The 20,926-nt window shown below is 39.3% G+C and overlaps 1 long non-coding RNA gene across 6 annotated transcripts in view; it reads left to right on the top strand.

Annotated features, from left to right (window-relative positions):
- Window positions 1-20,926, top strand: part of LOC103348247 (uncharacterized) — a 109,350-nt gene that overhangs the window by 35,420 nt on the left and 53,004 nt on the right. For 5 of the 6 annotated variants that reach the window (XR_011379539.1, XR_011379535.1, XR_011379537.1 and 2 more), the window contains exon 2: window positions 9,491-10,730. This is a non-coding gene — a long non-coding RNA (uncharacterized lncRNA). The remainder of the gene's footprint in view (window positions 1-9,490; window positions 10,731-20,926) is intronic. The other variant, XR_011379540.1, reaches the window with a different exon arrangement.

Genomic DNA, 20,926 nt, shown 5'->3' on the forward strand with positions numbered 1-20,926 from the left:
TTTCTAGGATAAAATTTCTTGCAATACCACCAGATGAAACCCAAGGTGAATTTTTTTTTTTTGAATTTACATGAACATCTTTCCTTGGAATAGAATTTTTTACACATTCAGTGGGTTGAATTTTTTTTTATGGACAAGAAACATTGATCTCTATGGTAAGCCATTCAACATTTATTTATTTGAAAGGCATAGTTAACAGAGAGGCAGAGTTAACAGAGAGGCAGAGTTAACAGAGAGGCAGAGGCAGAGAGGCAGAGAGGCAGAGAGAGAGAGAGAGAGAGAGGTCTTCCATCTGCTGGTTCACTCCTCAAATGGCTGTGATAGCTGGAGCTGGGTTGATCTAAAGCCAGGAGCCAGGAGTTTCTTTGAGGTCTCCTATGCAGGTGCAAGTGCCCAAGGACTTGGGTCATTGTCTACTGCTTTCCCTGGCCATAACAGAGAGCTGGATCAGAAGTGTAGTACCTGGAACTTGAACTAGTACCCATATGGGATGCTAGCACTACAGGCAGTAGCTTTATCTGCTGCAGCACAGTCCACCCCTCCCCCCATAATTTCTTTATCTAGTTTTCGGTTGATGGACATCTGGGTTGATTCCATATCTTAGCTATTGTGAATTGAGCTAGAATAAATATAGGGGTACAGATGACTCAAATTCTGATTTCATTTCCTTTGGGTAAATTCCTAGGAGTGGGATGGCTGGGTCATATGGTAGGTTATATTTAAATTTCTGAGCTATCTCAGAATTGTTTTCCAGAATGGTTGCACCAGTTTACACTCCCACCAACAGTATATTAGCATATCTTTCCCCCCACATCCTTGCCAACATTTGTTGTTTGTTGATTTCTGCGTGAGAGGTTTTCTATCAGCTGGTTCACTGACCAAATGGCAGGAACAACCAGAGCTGAGCCTTTCCGATGCCAGAGCCAGGAGCTTCTTCTGGGTCTTCCATGAGGGTGCAGGGGCCCAAGGACTTGTGTCATCCTCTGCTCATTTCCCAGGCACATTAGCAGGGAGCTGGGTCAGAAGTTGAGCAGCTGGGTCTTGAATTGGTGCCCATATGGGATGCTGGTGCTATAGGCTGGGGCTTTAACCCACTATGCCGTAGAACCAGCCCCTTCCATAAGTTTTGATATGTTTTATTGTCATCTTCATTCAATTCTAGAATTTTTTTATTTCTCTTTTGATTTATTTTCTGACCCCCTGTTAATTCAGGATCATGTTTTTCAGTATTCATGTGTTTTCATATGTTCTAGTGATTCTTAAGTTGTTAATTTCCAGCTTCATTCCAATGTGGTCAGAGAAAATGCATGGTATGATTCATTTTTTTTGAATTTGCTGAGACTTGCTTTATTGCCTAGCACATGGTCTATCCTAGAGAAAGTTCCATGCATTAGTGAAAAGGATGTGTATTCTGCATCTGCAGGATGAATAGTTCTAGTAGCTGGGTGTGTGGACACAAAATGATACAGCTATGATGTATGTCCAAAACGTCTCCAGCTTTCTCTCAGCTAGTTGAAAGGAGTCCTTGTCAGGGAGTTGAGGAGAGAGAAATGTTCTCCTTTTTTCCTCTAGGTTGGTAGGTACACTGTCCCAACAGGGCTTCAGGACAGACTCATACTAGGCTCTCCCCGCAGCTTTATCACCCGTGGCTTGGGCTGTTGCAGTCTGGTCTCACCTCACCCTCCAAAGATGGTGCTGAGGTTCTTGGCTGCAGTGTTCCTGTATTGTGTCCATGTTTATGCTTTGTGTCCACACCCTCCATGTATATCCACAGTATCCCTGTAATGTCTATGGACTTTCCACTGCAGTTTTCTCCCTAATCTTCCCTGAGATGGCATTCTGTAAACTTTTTTTAAAAAACTATGTTCCCTTGGACTAGAGCCATACACTCTGTCCATATTCCACCATCTTGGAATTCCTCCAGTTGTGTTTATATTCAGCCAAACACAATGAAAAGATAATTTTTAAATGTGGCGTAGGGAGAACAAATAAGATTGAAACTATAAATTAATTGTTAGGTTTTAGTAGCTCTTAAGGAGTCTTGATTTAAATTCTTCTCTCTCCTTTTGGATAAGCAGCAGTAAAGGGTACTTGTTATGAATGTAACATTTGTGATACCACACCAAAATTAAACTGTTGAAGTCCATCACCCCAAAGTGATGGTATTTGAATATGAGGCCTTTTGGGAGTGAAAAGGCTTATATGAGCTTGTAAGGGTGGCATCTTTACAACCAGATTGGTATCCTAATAATAGTAAGAAATGCCAAAGGGCATGCTGTTATTATTCTCTCTCTGCTTTGTGAGAAGTTGGGACCCAAGCAAGAGGGCCTTCTCTAATCACTTAATATGCGAGCACCTTGATCTTAGACTTCCTATCCTCCAGAACTGTGAGAAAGAAAGCAAAATCTGTTGTTTAAGCCACCCCATCTATAGTATTTTGTTATAGCATCCTGGTATGATTGAATGCTCCTTCCAAAACTCATCTGGAAATTTAATGACCATTGTAACCATGTTGAGAGGTAGGACCTTTAAGAGATAATTAGGGTGAGGATGTTGGTATAGCTGTTAAGCCAACTGCTTATGACACATTGGAGTGCCTTGTTTGAGTCCTGGCTACTCTGCTGTCGATCCAGCTTCCTGCTAATGTGTACCCTGAGAGGCTGCAAGTGATGACTCAAATAACTGAGTCCCTGCCAGTCATGTGGAAGACTCTGGTAGAATTCCTGGCTCCTGGCCTTGAACTAGTCCAGCCTTTGTTGTTGTGGGCATTTTGGGAAGTGAACCAGCAGATAGAAGTTCTCTATGTTTCTTTCTCTGTCTCTCTACCTTTAAAATAATATTAAAATAAATGAATTTTTAAAAAATAAGTAATTAGATTATGTTCTTAGAATTAATGCTGGGGTTGTGGGAGTGGATTAGTTATCACATGAGTGGGCTCCTAATAAAAAAGATGAATTTGCCAGGTGGTGGCCCTGTGCTCCGATTTTCTAGCCTCCAGAACTATATGCCAAATGAATTACTCTGCTGTATTCCCTTATAGGAGCAGAAAATGGACTAAGATAGAAAATTGGTGCCAAGAGTGGGATACCAAATACCAAACTGTTGGTACACACAAAAACTTGGAAAGATTTATGCTGAGTCAAAGAAATCTAGTCTCAAAAGTTCACATACTATATAGTTTTATTCACATAATGCTGCTCTTGAAGTTATGTAATGAAAGTGTTGGAAAACAGATTATTGAAAGCAAGAGGTTAGGGATGGTGGGAGAAAGGCCATGGATATGACTTTAAAGGGGTAGCATGGAGAGATGTTTATAATGATGGAGTAGTTCCGCATTTTGATAATGGCAATGGTTACACAATTGTGCTCATGATAAAATGGCATAGAATAAAGGAGGATATTGAGGTCCAGCAGGTTGGGCCACTGCTTGGGATGCCCACGTCCCATAGCAGAGTACTGGTCAGAGCCTTGCTACTCTGCTTCAGATTCAGCTCCCTGCTAATGCACCTGGAAAGCAACAGATGATGTCTTGAGTACTGAATTCCTGCCACCCACACGGGAGACTTGGATGAAGTTCCCGTTCCTCATTTTAGCCTGGCCCAACCCCATATATTGTGGTCATTTGGTCAGTGAACAGGAGGATAGAAGATCTTTCTCTCTACCCCGCTGTCTTTCAAATGAAATTAATATTTTTTCAAAAATGACATAGAATTACACATATATTATGCTAATGTCACTTTTTGGCTTCGGTTTTGTATTATAGTTGTTGTGTTATAGTTATGGGGTAAACTAAACAAAGGATATCTGGAACCTGTTTGGATTATTTTTGTAACTTCCCATGAATCTACAATTATTTCTTTTTTTAAAGATTTATTTTATTTACTTGAAATTCAGTTATACAGAGAGAAGGAGAGGCAGAGAGAGAGATGTCTTCCATCTACTGGTTCACTCCCCAGATGGCCACAATGGCCAGAGCCTTGCTGATCCAAAGCCAGGAGCCAGGAGCTTCTTCCAGGTCTCCCTTGTGGGTGCAGGGGCCCAAGGACTTGGGACATCTTCCACTGCTTTCCTAGGCCACATCAGAGAGCTGGATTGGAAGAGGAGCAGCTGGGACTAGAACCGATGGCCATATGGGATGCCAGTGCTGCAGACCAGGACTTTAACCTGCTGTGCCACAGCGCTGGCTTCTATAATTATTTCAAAAATGTATTAATTTAATCCCTGTAGTCAACCTGAACTTGTTTTCCAAAAACACTTAGGGAATTAGATCTAGTGAGACTACCCTGAAATTTGTATATTTGCTTCTTTTATTTTTATTTATGTCAAAGTATGTATAGATTTATTTTTGTATCTTCTTGATGTATTGCCCTTTTTATCATGATGAAATCTTACTCTTTGTCTTTAGTAATATTGTATTGTCTTACCATCTAATTTATTTATTTATTTATTTTTAACTTTTATTTAATGAATATAAATTTCCAAAGTACAGCTTATGGATTACAATGGCTTCCCCCCCATACCGTCCCTCCCACCCGCAACCCTCCCCTTTCCCACTCCCTCTCCCCTTCCATTCACATCAAGATTCATTTTCAATTCTCTTAATATACAGAAGATCAGTTTAGTATACATTAAGTAAAGATTTCAACAGTTTGCTCCCACACAGAAACATAAAGTGAAAAATAATAGATGATTTTTTAAATGATGATGAAATCAGATCAGACCTATTGTCATGTTTAATCCCAGTGAGAGTCAAGTTGGGAATTGATAATTTCTTTCTTTCTTTTCTTTTTTTTTACAGAAGATCAGTTTAGTATACATTAAGTAAAGATTTCAACAGTTTGCACCCCCATAGAAACACAAAGTGAAATATACTGTTTGAGTACTCATTATAGCATTAAATCTCAATGTACAGCACACTAAGGACAAAGATCCTACATGAGGAGTAAGTGCACAGTGACTCCTGTTGTTGACTTAACAAATTGACACTCTTGTTTGTGGCATCAGTAATCACCCTAGGCTCTTGTCATGAGCTTCCAAGGCTATGGAAGCCCCCTGAGTTCACTGACTCAGGTGGCATGTACCAATGCCATCTCACTAGTCCCAGTGATCAATTTCTGTTCACAATTGATGGTAATGATAGGACTAAGAACCAAAGGGATCACATAAACAAGAACAGTGTCTGCAAATACTAGCTGATAGAATCAAAAAGGGAGAGAATGATCCAACATGGGAAGTGAGATACACAGCAGACCCATAGAATGGCAAATGTCCTAAACAGCACTCTGGCCTCAGAATCAGCCCTTAAGGCATGTGGATCCGGCTGAAATGCCCATGAGAGTATTTCAGGCATGGAAAGCCAAGACACTCTGGGGGAAAATAAAAACCTAAATGAAGGATCTCCACGAGTGAGATCCCAGTGGAAAGAATGGGTCATCAAAGAAGGAGGTACCTTTCTCTGAAGGGAGGAGAGAACTTTCACTTTGACCATGGCCTTACCATCTAATTTATTTGATAATATAGTTATTCCAACTCTGATTGTTTTCATATTTTTCTTTCAGCCTATTTATGTATTTGAATTTAAATGTGTTTCTTACAGACAAGATTTCATTAGATCTGACTTTTTTTTTTTTTAAGGTTTTATTATTTATTTGAAAGTCACAGTTAGTGAGAGGGAGAAACAGAGAGATCTTCCATCTTTTGGTTCACTCCCCAAATGGCTGCAAGGGCCAGGCTACGCCAGGCCACAGCCAGAAGCCAGGAACTCCGTCCAGGTCTACCATTCAGGAAGAGGGGCCCAAGCACTTGTGCCATCTTCTGCTGCTTTCCTAGAGCACTAGCAAAGAGCTGGGTTGAAAGTGGAACAGCCGGGTCTTGAACCAGCTCCTTATGAGATGCTGGCAGGCAGCGGTTTGACCTACTATGCCACAGCGCCAGCCCCTGGATCTAATTTTTTATCCATCTTACAATCTCTTTTGATTCAAATATTTAGCCCATTACATTTATTTTTTTTTTTTTTTTTTTTAACTTTTATTTAATGCATATAATTTTCCAAAGTACGACTTATGGATTACAATGGCTTCCCCCCCATACCGTCCCTCCCACCCACAACCCTCCCCTTTCCCACTCCCTCTCCCCTTCCATTCACATCAAGATTCATTTTCGATTATCTTAATATACAGAAGATCAGCTTAGTATACATTAAGTATGGATTTCAACAGTTTGCTCCCACACAGAAACATAAAGTGAAAAATAATAGATGATTTTTTTAAATGATGATGAAATCAGAGCAGACCTATTGTCATGTTTAATCCCAGTGAGAGTCAAGTTGGGAATTGATAATTTCTTTTTTTTTTTTTTTCTTTTTTCTTTTTTTTTTTTTTTTTACAGAGGATCAGTTTAGTATGCATTAAGTAAGGATTTCAACAGTTTGCACCCCCATAGAAACACAAAGTGAAATATATTGTTTGAGTACTCATTATAGCATTAAATCTCAATGTACAGCACATTAAGGATAGAGATCCTACATGAGGAGTAAGTGCACAGTGACTCCTGTTGTTGACTTTACCAATTGACACTCCTGTCTATGGCATCAGTAATCTCCCTATGCTCCAGTCATGAGTTTCCAAGGCTATGGAAGCCCTCTGAGTTCTCCGACTCTTATCTTGTTTAGACAAGGTCATAGTCAAAGTGGAGGTTCTCTCCTCCCTTCAGAGAAAGGTACCTCCTTCTTTGATGACCTGTTCTTTCCACTGGGATCTCACTCGCAGAGATCTTTTGCCAGAGTGTCTTGGCTTTCCATGCCTGAAATACTCTCATGAGCTTTTCAGCCAGCTCCGAATGCCTTTAGGGCTGATTCTGAGGCCAGAGTGCTATTTAGGACATCTGCCATTCTATGAGTCTGCTGAGTATCTCACTTCCCATGTTGGATCACTCTCCCCTTTATTTACTCCATCGGTTAGCGTTAGCAGGTACTAGACTTGTCTATGTGTTCCCTTTGACTCCCAGTCCCTTCACCATGACCAACTGTGAACTGAAACTGATCACCTGGAACAGTGAGATGGCATTGGTACATGCCACCTCGATGGGATTGAATTGGAATCCCCTGGTATGCTTCCAACTCCACCACTTGGTAGCCCATTACATTTAATACAATTATTTATATAGTTGGATTTAAGTCTTCCACTTTGCTGGTTGTTTTATGTATTTAATGGGAGTTTGTTCTTCAGTTTCTCTTTGGTACTTCTTATGGATTTTTGGTTATTCCACTGCAACTCCTCTGACAATAAAACTTTAAACATGTTTGTTTTCATCTGCTTGAAAGGCAGAAATAGGTAAAGCTGTATCTGCATTGCTGGCATCCCATATGAGTGCTGGTTCAAGACCTAGATGCTCTACTTCCCATCCAATTCCCTGCTAATGCACCTGGGAAAGCAGTGAAAGATGGCCCAAGTACTGGGCCACCTACAAGGAACACCTCGAAGAAGTTCCCGGCTCATGGCTGTGGCCTGGTTGTTGCAACCATTTGGAGAATGAACCAGCAAATGGAAGATCTCTCTGTCTCTTTGTCTCTTTGTCTCTCTCTCTCTCTCTTTCTTACATTGCCTTTCAAATAAATAAATAAATCTTAAAAAAAGATGTACTAAATGTGTTGTTGACTTAAAGTATTTTCAAGTTACTATAGGTTTATCGAATTTACCCACCCTCAACCCCCACCATGGTAAGTCGAGGAGAGTCTGTACCTTAAATATGTCATTCCATTGCTTTCCGAATGCTATTACTGGTGAGAAGTCAGTCACTAATTGTATTGTGTTCCCTGCATGTGATGAATTTTTTTTTTTTTTTACTGTTTTTGAGACAGTTTGTCTGACTTCTGGCATTTTTACTCTGATGTGTCTAGGTGTAGATCTGTATGTTCATAGCTCTTGGCATTAACTAAGCTTATAAATTTGCTAGATTAATAGTATTTTAAAATAAAATTTAAGAAGTTTTCAATTTTTATTTCCCCAAATATTATTTCTATTTATTTTTTCTCTCTCCTCTGCAACTCCTCTTACACATATGTTTTAAATTTGCTAGATTAATAGTATTTTAAAATAAAATTTAAGAAGTTTTCAATTTTTATTTCCCCAAATATTATTTCTATTTATTTTTTCTCTCTCCTCTGCAACTCCTCTTACACATATGTTTTTAAACTTGAAGTTGTCCCAGTTGAGCCTATTTACTAAATACTTCATTTTGTTCATTATTCATTTCAACTCTAAAATTTCTTGTTGCTTTTTTCTGTGCTACTTCTACTTCACTACTGAAATTACCTGTTGACTGAACCATTTTTATTATATTTCCCTTAATGTTTTACAAAGATAGCTTCTTTAATTCTTTGAACCTAATTTTGTTAGCTGCTTTGAAGTTCTAGTGTGCTAAATCCAACATCTGGAGCCACTAGAAGTTAGTTTCTTTTGACGGTTTTTCCCTCTCTCCTTGAGTATGGACGTACTTTTCTGTTTTGCTTACAAATTTTAAAATTCTTTGTTGAAAACAGGATATTTTTGATTATATATTGTAGCACGTCTGGATTTTCACTTTTCTTTTGAAGGCCTTATTTTGCATTTTATACCTTTTCTGGACTTGATCTGCATGAGATTTCCCAAGGGTTATAGCCTCTAATGTCTCTTTTTAGTTTTTAAAGTCTTATCTTTACTTCTTTTTTTAAACTTTTATTTAATAAATATAAATTTCCAAAGTGCAACTTTTGAATTTTCCCTCATACCTCCCTCCCACCCACAACCATCCCATCTCCCACTCCCTCTCCCATCCCATTCTTCATAAAGATTCATTTTCAATTATCTTTACACACAGAAGATCATTTTTATTTCTTATCTGGCTTTCTAATGGTTGTCCCCGGGTATTCCTACCTTCATTGTCAGTCAATGATTTGGGTTGAGGTTTTATTCAAATACCTCAAACTTGGGCCGGTGTCGTGGCTCACTTGGTTAATCCTTCGCCTGCGGCACCGGCATCCCGTGTGGGTGCCGAGTTTTAGTCCCGATTGCTCCTCTTCCAGTCCAGCTCTCTGCTGTGGCCCAGGAGGGCAGTGGAGGATGGCCCAAGTGCTTGGGCCCTGCACCCGCATGGGAGACAGGGAAGAAGCTCCTGGCTTTGGATCGGCACAGTGCTGGCCGTAGCAGCCATCTGGGGGGTGAACCAATGGAAGGAAGATATTTCTCTCTCTCGCTCTCTCACTGTCTATAACTCTACTTGTCAAATAATAATAAATAAAAAACCAAATGCCTCAAACTCATAATCTTCCAACCTCTTCTGATAGATCTCTGTGTGGGTTTGGGAGCATATTTCATGTGAAGGTAATTCTTCTTCCTTGGCTTTTACTTTCTTCCAGGTCAACTCAAATTGCCCCTGCGCCCGTGCTTGGTTTACCAGTCACAAGTGTATGCAATATGCTTATCTAACACTTCTCTGGCTCTCTCATTTCCAGGTTCTTCCTGTTTACTTTCAAATGGATTCATCACTTGTTCCAATGGCACTTGAATCTCGAACTAGCAAGCCAACAAATTTACTCCATTCATTTTCTCCTGAGTTTGCCTGCTTTTACTGATAATCTTCTGCTTCAAAAAAGCCTGCCTTCCCTGGCAGAACCTGCTGGTCTGCTTGGTTGACCGTCTCTTGCAAAACAATTGCACCGATAAACTGAGGGACTGGAGGTGGTATGGGAATAGTTTTATGCAAAGAGGCACTGGAATTCAACTGTGCTTATCCAAAATTTAGGAGATTTTTGTGAATAATTGCTTTTTCAATTTGATGTGTGTCTGTTGGTTTCCTGAGCTCTGAAGTGATTGTTTTGGACCATTATGTCCAATTTTACATTGTTTATAAGGGGGAGCTGGGGAGAGGATTTTTTTAAATCTCTTTATGCCCACAGAGCTGATGATATTTTTTAGAGTTTGAAGAATGTAGGTGTTAATTTAAGAATCCAGTTTATGATCAGAGGGCAAAGGACTTGCTTCTCCACGACAATGCTTTCTCCTTCACAGAAGTCTAATTGCAGAAGTGATGCTTTGGAGATGCAAAATACTATTTTTAAATGGTGGCAACCTATGCACTTAATTAAGTTTTTCTTACCACATATGGGTGACCTGCCATGCTAACTTTTTGTGTAGGTGGTGTGACTTGGTTATTATAACCACAAAAATATTGATGAGTGGGATGCATATTGTTAAGTTCTTTGTTTCAAAGTGGATTGTAAGAATTGGACTTATTTTAAGTGCAAAGAGGATTTAAAAGTTACACAATCATTGCAAATTTATACTTTAAATTTAACAGTTATCTGTCAGTTTTAGTGGAGTTGAACAAAAGTGTCATAATATTAAATATTGGGAAATATGGAAATCATATATGCTGCTGCACTCTTTTGGAGTGTTTCTGTTAGAAAACAATTATAAAAATTGGCAAACATTGGTTTTAGTTGTCAAGATTAAGCATTGTTTATGTATCCTTAATTTAGTCTTAATATTTCCTAGGGGAGATTATATTATCACCATTTTACAGATGAAGAAACTGGCTGAGAGAAATTGCTTAAGGACAGACGTAACAATTGATGAAGTATGGATTAGAAACCCAGTTGGTCTGACCCTCAAGACCATGTTCAGGTGGCATATGGCCACATGTTCTGAAAATCCCAGCATCATTTCCTGTTGGAGGCAATATGAATTTGAGAGGTGAGACTTTTTCATTTCCTTATTCTCCCTTCCTGTTGAACTTGTAGCATTGCTCCTGAGACTGATAAAAATATGCGTATAGCAATTCTATCCTCTTCTACTCTTCTGATCTATACCTTCCCTGGTGCTGAGTAGTAATTGCTTTCACATTCCTTATACCTTTTGCTTTATTTGAAAAAAAAAATACATAAGCACACTTGCTTTATAGTCACTTAAATTTGGGTAACCTTCTCTTTTGATTTCAAGTATTAGAGAAGTTTAGGTAAACATCCAAGATTTTAAAATTAACTTCTTTAAAATTCAGGCTTTAAAGTTTTGATTTATTATCCAGAGTGGTGCTCTGAATTCAGTGTATTCTCTATTTCCTTTATTAAATTCAGAATACCTAGTAATGACATGAAAAATATGAAAGGATCATGGCTTTTGCCACTAGCGCATAGTTTTTTGCTAAACAAAGTCACATTCTACCCTTGAGTTTCATTGATTTATTTCAACACATGATTCCCCCTAAAGAAATCACATTCAAATTCTGTACTTAGAAATCATACATATTTTGGGCCGGCGCTGTGGCTAACTTGGTTAATCCTCTGCCTGTGGCACTGGCATCCCATATGAGCACCAGGGTTCTAGTCTCGGTTGCTCCTCTTCCAGTCCAGCTCTCTGCTGTGGCCCAGGAGGGCAGTGGAGGATGGCTCAAGTGTTTGGGCCCCTGCATCTGCATGGGAAACCAGGAGGAAGCACCTGGCTCCTGGCTTTGATTGGCACAGCGCCAGCCGTGGAGGCCATTTGGGGAGTGAACCAACGGAAGGAAGACCTTTCTCTCTGTCTCTCTCTCTCACTGTCTATAACTCTCCCTGTCCAATAAAAAAAAAAAAAAGAAATCATACATATTGAATTTGAGTAAAACTAAATATATATTATTTATTTGCTTAAATTGTTATTATTTATTTATTTATTTATTTTTGCTTTGGAGAACCTGTGAAGAGTGGCCAAGACATTCCCTGGCCTCCCTGGGAGCTGGCCTGGGAAGCCACAGGGGCATAGGGACTAAGAATGTAAACAGTTACCTTTTGGAAATGAGTGTGGCTCAGGCATTTCAGTCTCTTTAGTGGTTACACAAGAGATGAAAATGATGTATGGACCGGTGATATAAACTAGCATCTTCACCTTTGCAGAGGTACTGCTGCTAGCTGTGGACTTCCTAGAATGTTGAGGTGAATCTGATTCCCAAGGGACCTGAGGGACACAAGTAGTACCAGAAGCCATTCTCAGTGAACAATGAGCAAAACTGCAGATGTGGGAACATTTCCGTTTCCTCACTGGTTTTCCTTAAGTTTTCATCATGTTCATTTGTTCATTTTTCTCTGTAGGCTATTTGCCTGCAGCTTTTTTTTTTTTTTTAATTCTTAGGTGGTTTAGCACTGAACATATCCGAGTGTCACTTTTCACACACTGTGGCCCAGTAAAAAGGGTTGATTTTTTATATATAAAGAAAGATCTAGGAGAAGGTTCTTTGCTTCTGTGCTTTACCAACAAAGACACCACATCTGGAAATAATCTCATGCTTCAGGAATATGTGAATTGCTTTAAAAAATCCCAGCCACAACCACTACTTATTCTTCAGAATCCTCCATTTCTGTCCGTCCTTGCTAAACATGCATTTTCTTTTTAAGGAAGCTTTTATTTAATGAATACAAACTTCATAGGTACAGCCTTAGGAATATAATGTTTCTTCCCTCCATACCTGTCTTCCCACGCCTACTCCTGTCCCACCTTCTACTTCCTCTCCCATCCCATTCTTCATTAAGATTCATTTTTAATTAACTTTATATACAGAAGAGCAACCCTATACTAAGTAAAGATTTCAACAATTTACACCCACACAGACACACAAAGTATAAAGTACTAAACATGCATTTTCAACCAATCACTGTGTATCAATGCATAGAAGTCAAGAATACAGTCTGGTGGTTTCTAATCAAACATAGGCAGATAATGACAGATGAAAAAAGTCCTAATACATTGAATGCTCCTATTACCTTTTGGGTTATATGTAAGAATACATTTTTTTCAGACTGCTTCTCTGGGGAAATGGGGTTTCAAAACAAGTTCCTCAAGAAAAGGAAATTGTTGGAAATATCAGTAGAAGTTTAAGGACTCTGACAGGAAGGAAAAATCCAGGAAAGTTTCTTGATGTGACCCCTGCATGAGTAATGCAATATTCAGATTTGTAATTAGATGTCCCAGGGGGTTGAGTCCTAAGAAAATGAACTGGAATGATTATGGGCAGATGAGTAGTCTACAGAAATATCTCAGAGAGTAATACATTGACAAGGAGTCCCAGAGTCCCCATGCAAACTCTCAGGACATAGAATTTAAATAGGGGATAAATGTCTTTCTAGTGGAATAATAGAAACAAAATATTCCTTGGATATTTCAGATCAGTGTGAAACTATTAGTCTAAAATATAAATAAATTAGAATTGGCACTGAGATATAATATTTATATGAAGATCTTTGGAATTCAGAATTGATCTAGTGGAATGTCAGCTATTGTTCATGACCATACATAGCTGTGATGGTACATAAATAAGAAATGTTTGCTTTATTTTCTATCTAAGAGACTGAGATGCAGGGGTGATCATAGAAATACTACCGTTTCTTAGCTGGCAGTTATTTGAAGATTTTTTCTGACTAATTAAGGTAGAAATGACTGTTTCTCTGCATAAGATATTAAGTGCACACCACTGGCTCAAGAACAAAAGATAGGCTTGCTGTATTCTAGTTTATGTAAAGGGTTCATCACATTGGTAAGATGAATCATGTCTTGGTATAATTTTAGATGTTAGGCCAGCACTGTGGCTCACTTGGCTAATCCTATGCCTGTGGCACCGGTACCCCGGGTTCTAGTCCTGGTTGGGGCAACAGGTTCTGTCCCGGTTGCTCCTCTTCCAGTCCAGCTCTCTGCTGTGGCCCAGGAAGGCAGTGGAGGATGGCCCAAGTGCTTGGGCCCTGCACCTGCATGGAAGACCAGGAGGAAGCACCTGGCTCCTGGTTTTGGATTGGCACAACGCGCTGGCTGTGGTGGCCATTTGGGGGGTGAACCAACGGAAGGAAGACCTTTCTCTCTGTCTCTCTCTCTCTCTCACTGTATAACTCTGCCTGTCAAAAAAAAAAAGTTTAGATGTTAGTTAGCATGCTACAAGTAGAAAATTGTGAGTCTAAAACAGGAGAGACTGAATGCCGGATTGATTACAGATGATGGAAAAACCGAGGAAGCAATAGTTAATCTAGGGATTAACAGCAGTAGGAATCCATTGCCACCCTGTGTTACTTACCTACTGCTGCATAACAAATTACCCCAAAGATAGCGGTTTAAAATAATAAAATATTATCTCACATGTTTTCTGAGGGCCAAGGATGTGGGAAGCTGTTAGAAGGATTCCTCTGGTTCAACCTTTTTTTTTTTTTTTTTTTTTTTTTAAGTGAAACTATAGTCAAGCTATTGACTGGGGCTCTAGTCTTATCTGTGTGTACTTGGTAGTGGCAAGGGATCCATTTTCAAACTCAGGTGATAGTAGGTAGTCTTCAGTCACTCACCATGTGGGCCTCTTCCCACATGTGGGCCGCATCACATTGAGGCAGCCGGCTTTCCAGCGTAAGTAGTATGAGAGTGAGAGAGATGCTCAAGACAGAGCTCATCTTTATATATCTGAAGTGATATCCTACTACATCTGTCATTTACTGTTATAACTGATTTACTAAATCTAGTCCTAACTCAAGGAAAGAGCATTACACAAGGGTATGAAGATCCAGAAGTGGATATATTCATTTTCCAGGACTTCTGCAACAAATACCACAAATGTGTGGTTTATTATGTTGATCAGGAGGCCAGAGGCTCAGGATCAAAGATTTGAAAGGACTGGCTCCTTCTGGGGAGTGTGATGGAGAATCTGTCCCATGTCTCTCTCTAGCTTCTGGTGATTTTCTGGCGATCTTTGGCATAATTTGGTTTGGTGATGCATCACCCCAATCTCTGCCTTCAACTTCATGTGCTATTCTCCCTATGTTTATGTAAATCTCTGTGTTCAGATCACCCCTTTTGGTAAGGATGACAGCAATATTGAATTGGGGACCATCATAATAATCTCATCTTGACTGCATCTACAAAGACCCTATTTTTAAGATCATATTCATTAGGTCTTCAGAATGCTATTTTGGGGAGACACAGTTTACTCCATCACCATGAACATTGTTGGAGGTTCTGTGCCAGGCACTGTTAGTCTGGAAGACCACATGAGGAGGCCATGTTAATAAATCTAAGGAATGGGTTCACCTGGTGGAAGTTAGACACAGGTAGGCTGTCTGGCAGGAGCTGGAGCCCTAGGAAAGACTCACCACCTTTAGAAATGCCACAGGAGCAGAAAGTGAATGGGGGGAGAGTTACCTGATTTCCTCTCCCCAATGCCCCACCCCAAATTAGTTCCGTTTCCCTTGCTAGAAGTCAATTGAAAAGGAACCTGTAAAAGTCCCCCAGGACTGAGCAGAGCAAGGAATGATAAGCTGTGACTCTGAAGGCAAACATTCCCCAGGACTGACATCCAGGCTTTGCAGTATATCTGCACTGAGAGATCCAAGACTGCTACAGTGAACTCACAGAGATACAACAGCACGTTTTTAATTTTTGAAATTAATAGAGTAATATTTGATATGTGTTGGATAGTACATGGAATACTAACTTGAGGTAGTTCCAACTTTCGATACCAGTTTGTGCTATGTTCCTTTTTGGCATCATGCAGCTGTTGTGTCATAACTACTTTAGTAAATGGAATTGTTGTATATATCTGTATCTAGATGAACTATGAAAAAATTCTAGAGACACTAAGGGAACTGATAAAGTTTGGGAACCTCTGACAACAGGCATGATTTATATTATTATCCACCATGGCTATATTTTTAGAGCATACATGGGGAGGTTAATTCTTCGATGTCTTGACATTTAACTACCTGCTCCCCATCATCCCATTTTTACTGAAGACATACTGAACTCTATTTTGGGCTATGAGAATTGTGCAACTGAGATAATGGAAAATAAATAGAAGTCTATCCTAAGAAACTTTAAGTACCATTTGTGAATCTTGGAGATTGGGGCTTTGGTATTTCAGTGATTCATTCGTGAAAGCTGCTGTTTGAAAGAAGAAAAACCTGGAGGAGTATGCTTGTGTAGGTCGCAGCCAAAGTACATAGCTCACAACTCCTTATATGCCACACGTTCTCATACAGCTTCAGTCATGCACCTGCTGTTCTTATTGTCAGAACAGGCTTCCTCTCTCCACCTGTCCACCTCCTCCAAGGAGCTGGTTTCTTGCTAGAGGATAGCCAATGGATCACTTACTCCAGGAAGTGCACCTCTGTCCTTAAGATTGGTTCGCTGTCCTGTGACCTACCATAGCTGCTGGTTCCCTCCAAGCATAACATTTACCATCCTGGGTGACAAAACATCTTCCTGTCTCTTGCTCACTGCTTTGTCAGTTCTGAGAGCAAAGAAAGATTCCTGCCATGTCACCACTGTACCTCCAGGACCTACTACAGTACAAGACATATAGATGCTGAATAAGTATTTATGGGGTGATTGCCCTTTTTGGAATCAGATAACAAAGAGAGGTCGTAAATGTGCATGGCATTGAGCCCAAGGCACATGCTTTCATTAGTGACCATGTATCTTCTGTTGTAGCCCTCAAAGACGCTACCACAAGAAATGGTGCCTTCATAGAAAATCTGTTTTAATAAGAGCTGCATATCCACACTGGGACTCAAACATGCATAAGTGAAAATTTCTAAGGTTCTAATGTACCCTTTATTATCTCTTCAAGGTCACTCAGCAACTTCCAGTTTACAACACACTCTCTTGCATGTAAACTCAATCTCTTTGGGGGAAAGTTAAATTTGTCTTTTTCCTGGAGGGAGTGATCCAACTTTGGATAGCTTATATGCTTTTTGCCATTAGGAAGGGAGTCTGTTCTGTGTCTATCTTCTGACCCTTGGTTCTGCTGTGGTGTAGCTTGCTCTCCCCTGGCCCCTGGATGGCCTGTAATGGTATCTGCCTAGTTACTGGGCACATTTAGTGATGTCCAGACCCTGCCATGTCTTTGATTTTGAAGTCCCTAAATTTTCTCCATCATCTCCAGTGTGAATCTCTTTTGGTTCACAAAATTTCTTGGCCTCTAGAAAGCCCAAGAAACTTCAGCTGCCTTCTCTGAACCAACTCAAGAGTATGAATGTTTGAGGCTCCCCTGGGTCCATATACCAAAGCTATTGTTACCACCCATGTAATGTTCCTGCATTGCAGGCTGAACTCAGGCTTCCTGGAAGACCTTACCCCTTTTCCAAGGCATTCCCTGAAAAGCCAGACCCAGTGGACTCCCTTGGGGAGAGGGGTCTTTTTATTTTACACTCCTCACAATCAAGGCTCAGGGAAATGGAATGTTAGGACCTATTTCAATGATACAGGTAGCATATTAGCACTGCTTTTCCATCCTCTAAACTCTTCTTTTCCTTCTCTGACTTGGTTTCATAAGTTCTGTAAACGCTAGCTCTGCTAATGTGTCTGAGAGGGCAGCAGAAAGAAAGCCTAAGTATTTGGTTCCCTACCACTTGTGTGGGGGATCTGGATGGAGTTCCTGGCTCCAGAGTTCTGCTGGACTTAGATGTGGCTGTTGTAATTTGGGGGACTGAACCAGTGACTGGAAGGTTTCTTTTTCTCTCTTCCTCTCCACTTTCTCTCTTCCGATCTCTTTGTCTTTCTGCCTTTCAGATAAATAAATCTTTTTTTAAAAACAAAGCATACCTCAACAGTTTAATAAATTATCATTCTCTTCCATAGCTGAGACAGCTCATGTCAAAAGCTTTGGTTGATCACTGATGTCATATATGAGTGTTATCTGTTAAATAAACAACAAGAGTCACTGTGCATTAACAGGTGCAGGACCTCTGTCCCCAGAAATGGTAGTGGTACCATGAGACTTAATAGTAAAACTTATTCTCAAGAATCACTTCCTTTTGGTATATTAAATGGAAGATATTATTATGTCTCATAAGTTATAGTTATGTCTAAGAGCTCACAAAAGATGCATCATCCATGGGTTCTTCTTGAAAGAAAGAAAGAAGGGGGAGGAAGGAAGGGAAAAGTGGAAGGAAAAAAAGCAAAATCACCTTCAAGAAACAATAACATAGAACAGACCTTGTCTAGTAGGTTGAGTAAGAGTTCTTTAAGTTTTTTTTTTATTCCATTCTTTCTTTTTCTTTCTTGTACTAAACAGAAGAGAGAAGAGAAAGGTGTGTGAGAGGGCAGGTACAGTGGGAAGAATTACTATATTCTTACCGTTGTATTTATGAGAAATATACAAATAAAAAATAAGTTATCCTTCTATGCACTGAACAAATGGAAGCAGTTATACCATGATACAACAGAGTGATAAAGATTGAATTATGTCTTTTAAAAATATTAATCTTATAAATAAATAAATCAATCTCATAAATAATACCTTAATCATTTAACCTAAATCCAAATAAAGACTTTTAGGAGTGAATATTTTTGATATGGTGTAACTAGGTAGCTAGTTTAGGTCTCTGTGAGCTGAAAGTTGCTGCAAGACTCCAAACTATAATTCTATCCTCTTACTTGCCAATCAAAATGCCCCCTTTCCTAGGATGTCCCTACTTCATATGTGACCTAAGAGGGGACACAATGAAAATATGGAAATTGAGCTCCACATGGGATTTATGACTGTATCACAAGATTCCCAGGGAGTTTCACACCTATAAAGGCACCAGCCCTCACCCCTAATTCATTTTGCTGTAGACCATGGCTGGAAGCATTGCTCAGGTACCTTCACTGTCTCTCCTCCACTACCTTCTTCTACCTTCAGCCCTCTGCCCACATTATAACAGGTATCTCTCTATGGGGGGTAACCTAAATTCACGTGTATGTGTGTTCACTTTCTCACATTTTGAATAAATTTGTTATCATTTTGTGCACCTTATATGTATTTGCACTTAGAATGTATGTCATTGTGTGATAATAGACTGGAGTAAAATTAATACATCTTTGTTCACATCATTTTGATGATATTGATCCAACATGGGAAGTGGGATACACAGCAGACTCATAGAATGGCAGATGTCCTAAATAGAACTCTGGCCTCAGAATCAGCCCTTAAGGCATTCACACCTGGCTAAGAAGCCCATGAGAGTATTTCAGGAATGGAAAGCCAAGACACTGTAGCAAAAAAAAAAAAAAAAAAAAAAAAGACCCAAATGAAAGATCTCTGTAAGTGAGATCCCAGCGGAAAGAATGGGCCATCAAAGAAGGGGGTACCTTTCTCTGAAGGGAGGAGAGAACTTCCACTTTGACTGTGACCTTGTCTGAATAAGATTGGAGTTGGTGAACTCAAGAGGCTTCCATAGCCTTGGCAACTCATGACAAGAGCCTCAGGTGATTACTGATGCCATAAATAAGAGTGTCAATTGTTAAATCATCAACAGGAGTCCCTGTGCACTTACTCCCCATGTAGGATCTCTGTCCTTAATGTGTTGTACTATGTGAATTAACAGTATAACTAGTACTCAAACAGTACTTTATACTTTGTGTTTCTGTGTGGGCGCAAACTGTTGAAATGTTTACTTAGTATATACTAAATTGATCTTCTGTATATAAAGATAATTGAAAATGAATCTTGATGTGAATGGGATGGGAGAGGGAACAGGAGATGGGATGGTTGTGGGTGGGAGGGAGGTTATGGAGGAAAAAGCCGCTATAATCCAAAATTTGTACTTTGGAAATTTATGTTTATTAAATAAAAGTTAAAAAATTAGTGTAAGATATTAAACTTACCAGAATTGAAAGATTACTGTCAGGCTTGTGGTTGAAAGAAAAAAAAAAGTGTGATCGTTTAACACTGAATATTTGAATGATTGTTTTTAGGAATTCATCCTACTATTTGGAATGGATTTAGGAAAATGAAACTGGAATGAGATTGGAATTCAAAAGCTGTGTAGGTATCTACATGATGATTAAAGATGGAAATACACACAAATACATGAATAAATAAATAAAAATTTTCCAGAAAACCTAGACACCATATTGGTGTGGAAGAGAACTATATATTGAAGCTTTGAAACTCAAACTATAAATGAAAACAATATAGATACATATTTATTAAAACAATCATGACAAATGATATTGAAGTGACAAAGGATATATATAATCATACATATTTGAAAAACACAAATAAGCCAGCAGAAAATCTAAACAGTATATACACACACTAAACACACGGAAAATTGACATGATCTGTCAATTCACTAATAGCATGCTGACGAAATTAAACATTACAAATGCAAAGGCTTGTTTGTATATTGGCTTACTTATAAAGATTTATGTTATTTATTTGATAGGCAGAATTGCAGAGAGAGAGAGAGAGAGAGAGATTATCCATCTACTTTTTACTTTCCAAATGGCCACAATGGCCAGGGTTGGGGCAGGCTGAAGCCAGGAAATAGGAGTTTCATCTAGGTCTCCCACATGGGTGCAGGAGCCCAAGGACTTGAGTCATCTTCCTCTGTTTTTCCAGGTGCATTAGCAGGGAGCTGCATCAGAAGTGGAGCAGCTGGGGTTCAAACTGGCACCCATATGGGATGCTGGCGTTGCAGGCAACAACTTAACACATTACACTACAATGCCAGCTCCCAAAGGCTTATTTTACAGGACATATTTTACAGGACACACAAATCAAAGAGTACATTCATTCACTTATATTAGGATTTATTGTATACCTTTGGAAAAGGAACATGGTAGTGCAAATTATTAAAGTTATAATTAAAAACACATACGTATGCTAACCTAGCAAGTTTATTTATAGAGATTTATTCCTTAGAAATAAAAAAACCAGCTACAAGTGGAAATAAATACAAGTATATTGACAGTTAAATAAGTAATGGCATGGTCAAGGGTGCAAAGTCATGCATCTCTTAAAAGGAATGAACTAGAGCTGTATTAGCTTGGAGAGATTTTTATGAAATGTTGAGTAGGCAATCAAAGATTTGCAGAAATATGTGTAATCTCATCCAATTTTTATAAAATAATAGCAAGTCTCTCATGTAAGAGTCTGTGTGTATTTGTGTAAGTGTTAACAGGAG

Source organism: Oryctolagus cuniculus, chromosome 1, assembly GCF_964237555.1.
Source record: "Oryctolagus cuniculus chromosome 1, mOryCun1.1, whole genome shotgun sequence".
Lineage (NCBI taxonomy): Eukaryota > Metazoa > Chordata > Mammalia > Lagomorpha > Leporidae > Oryctolagus > Oryctolagus cuniculus.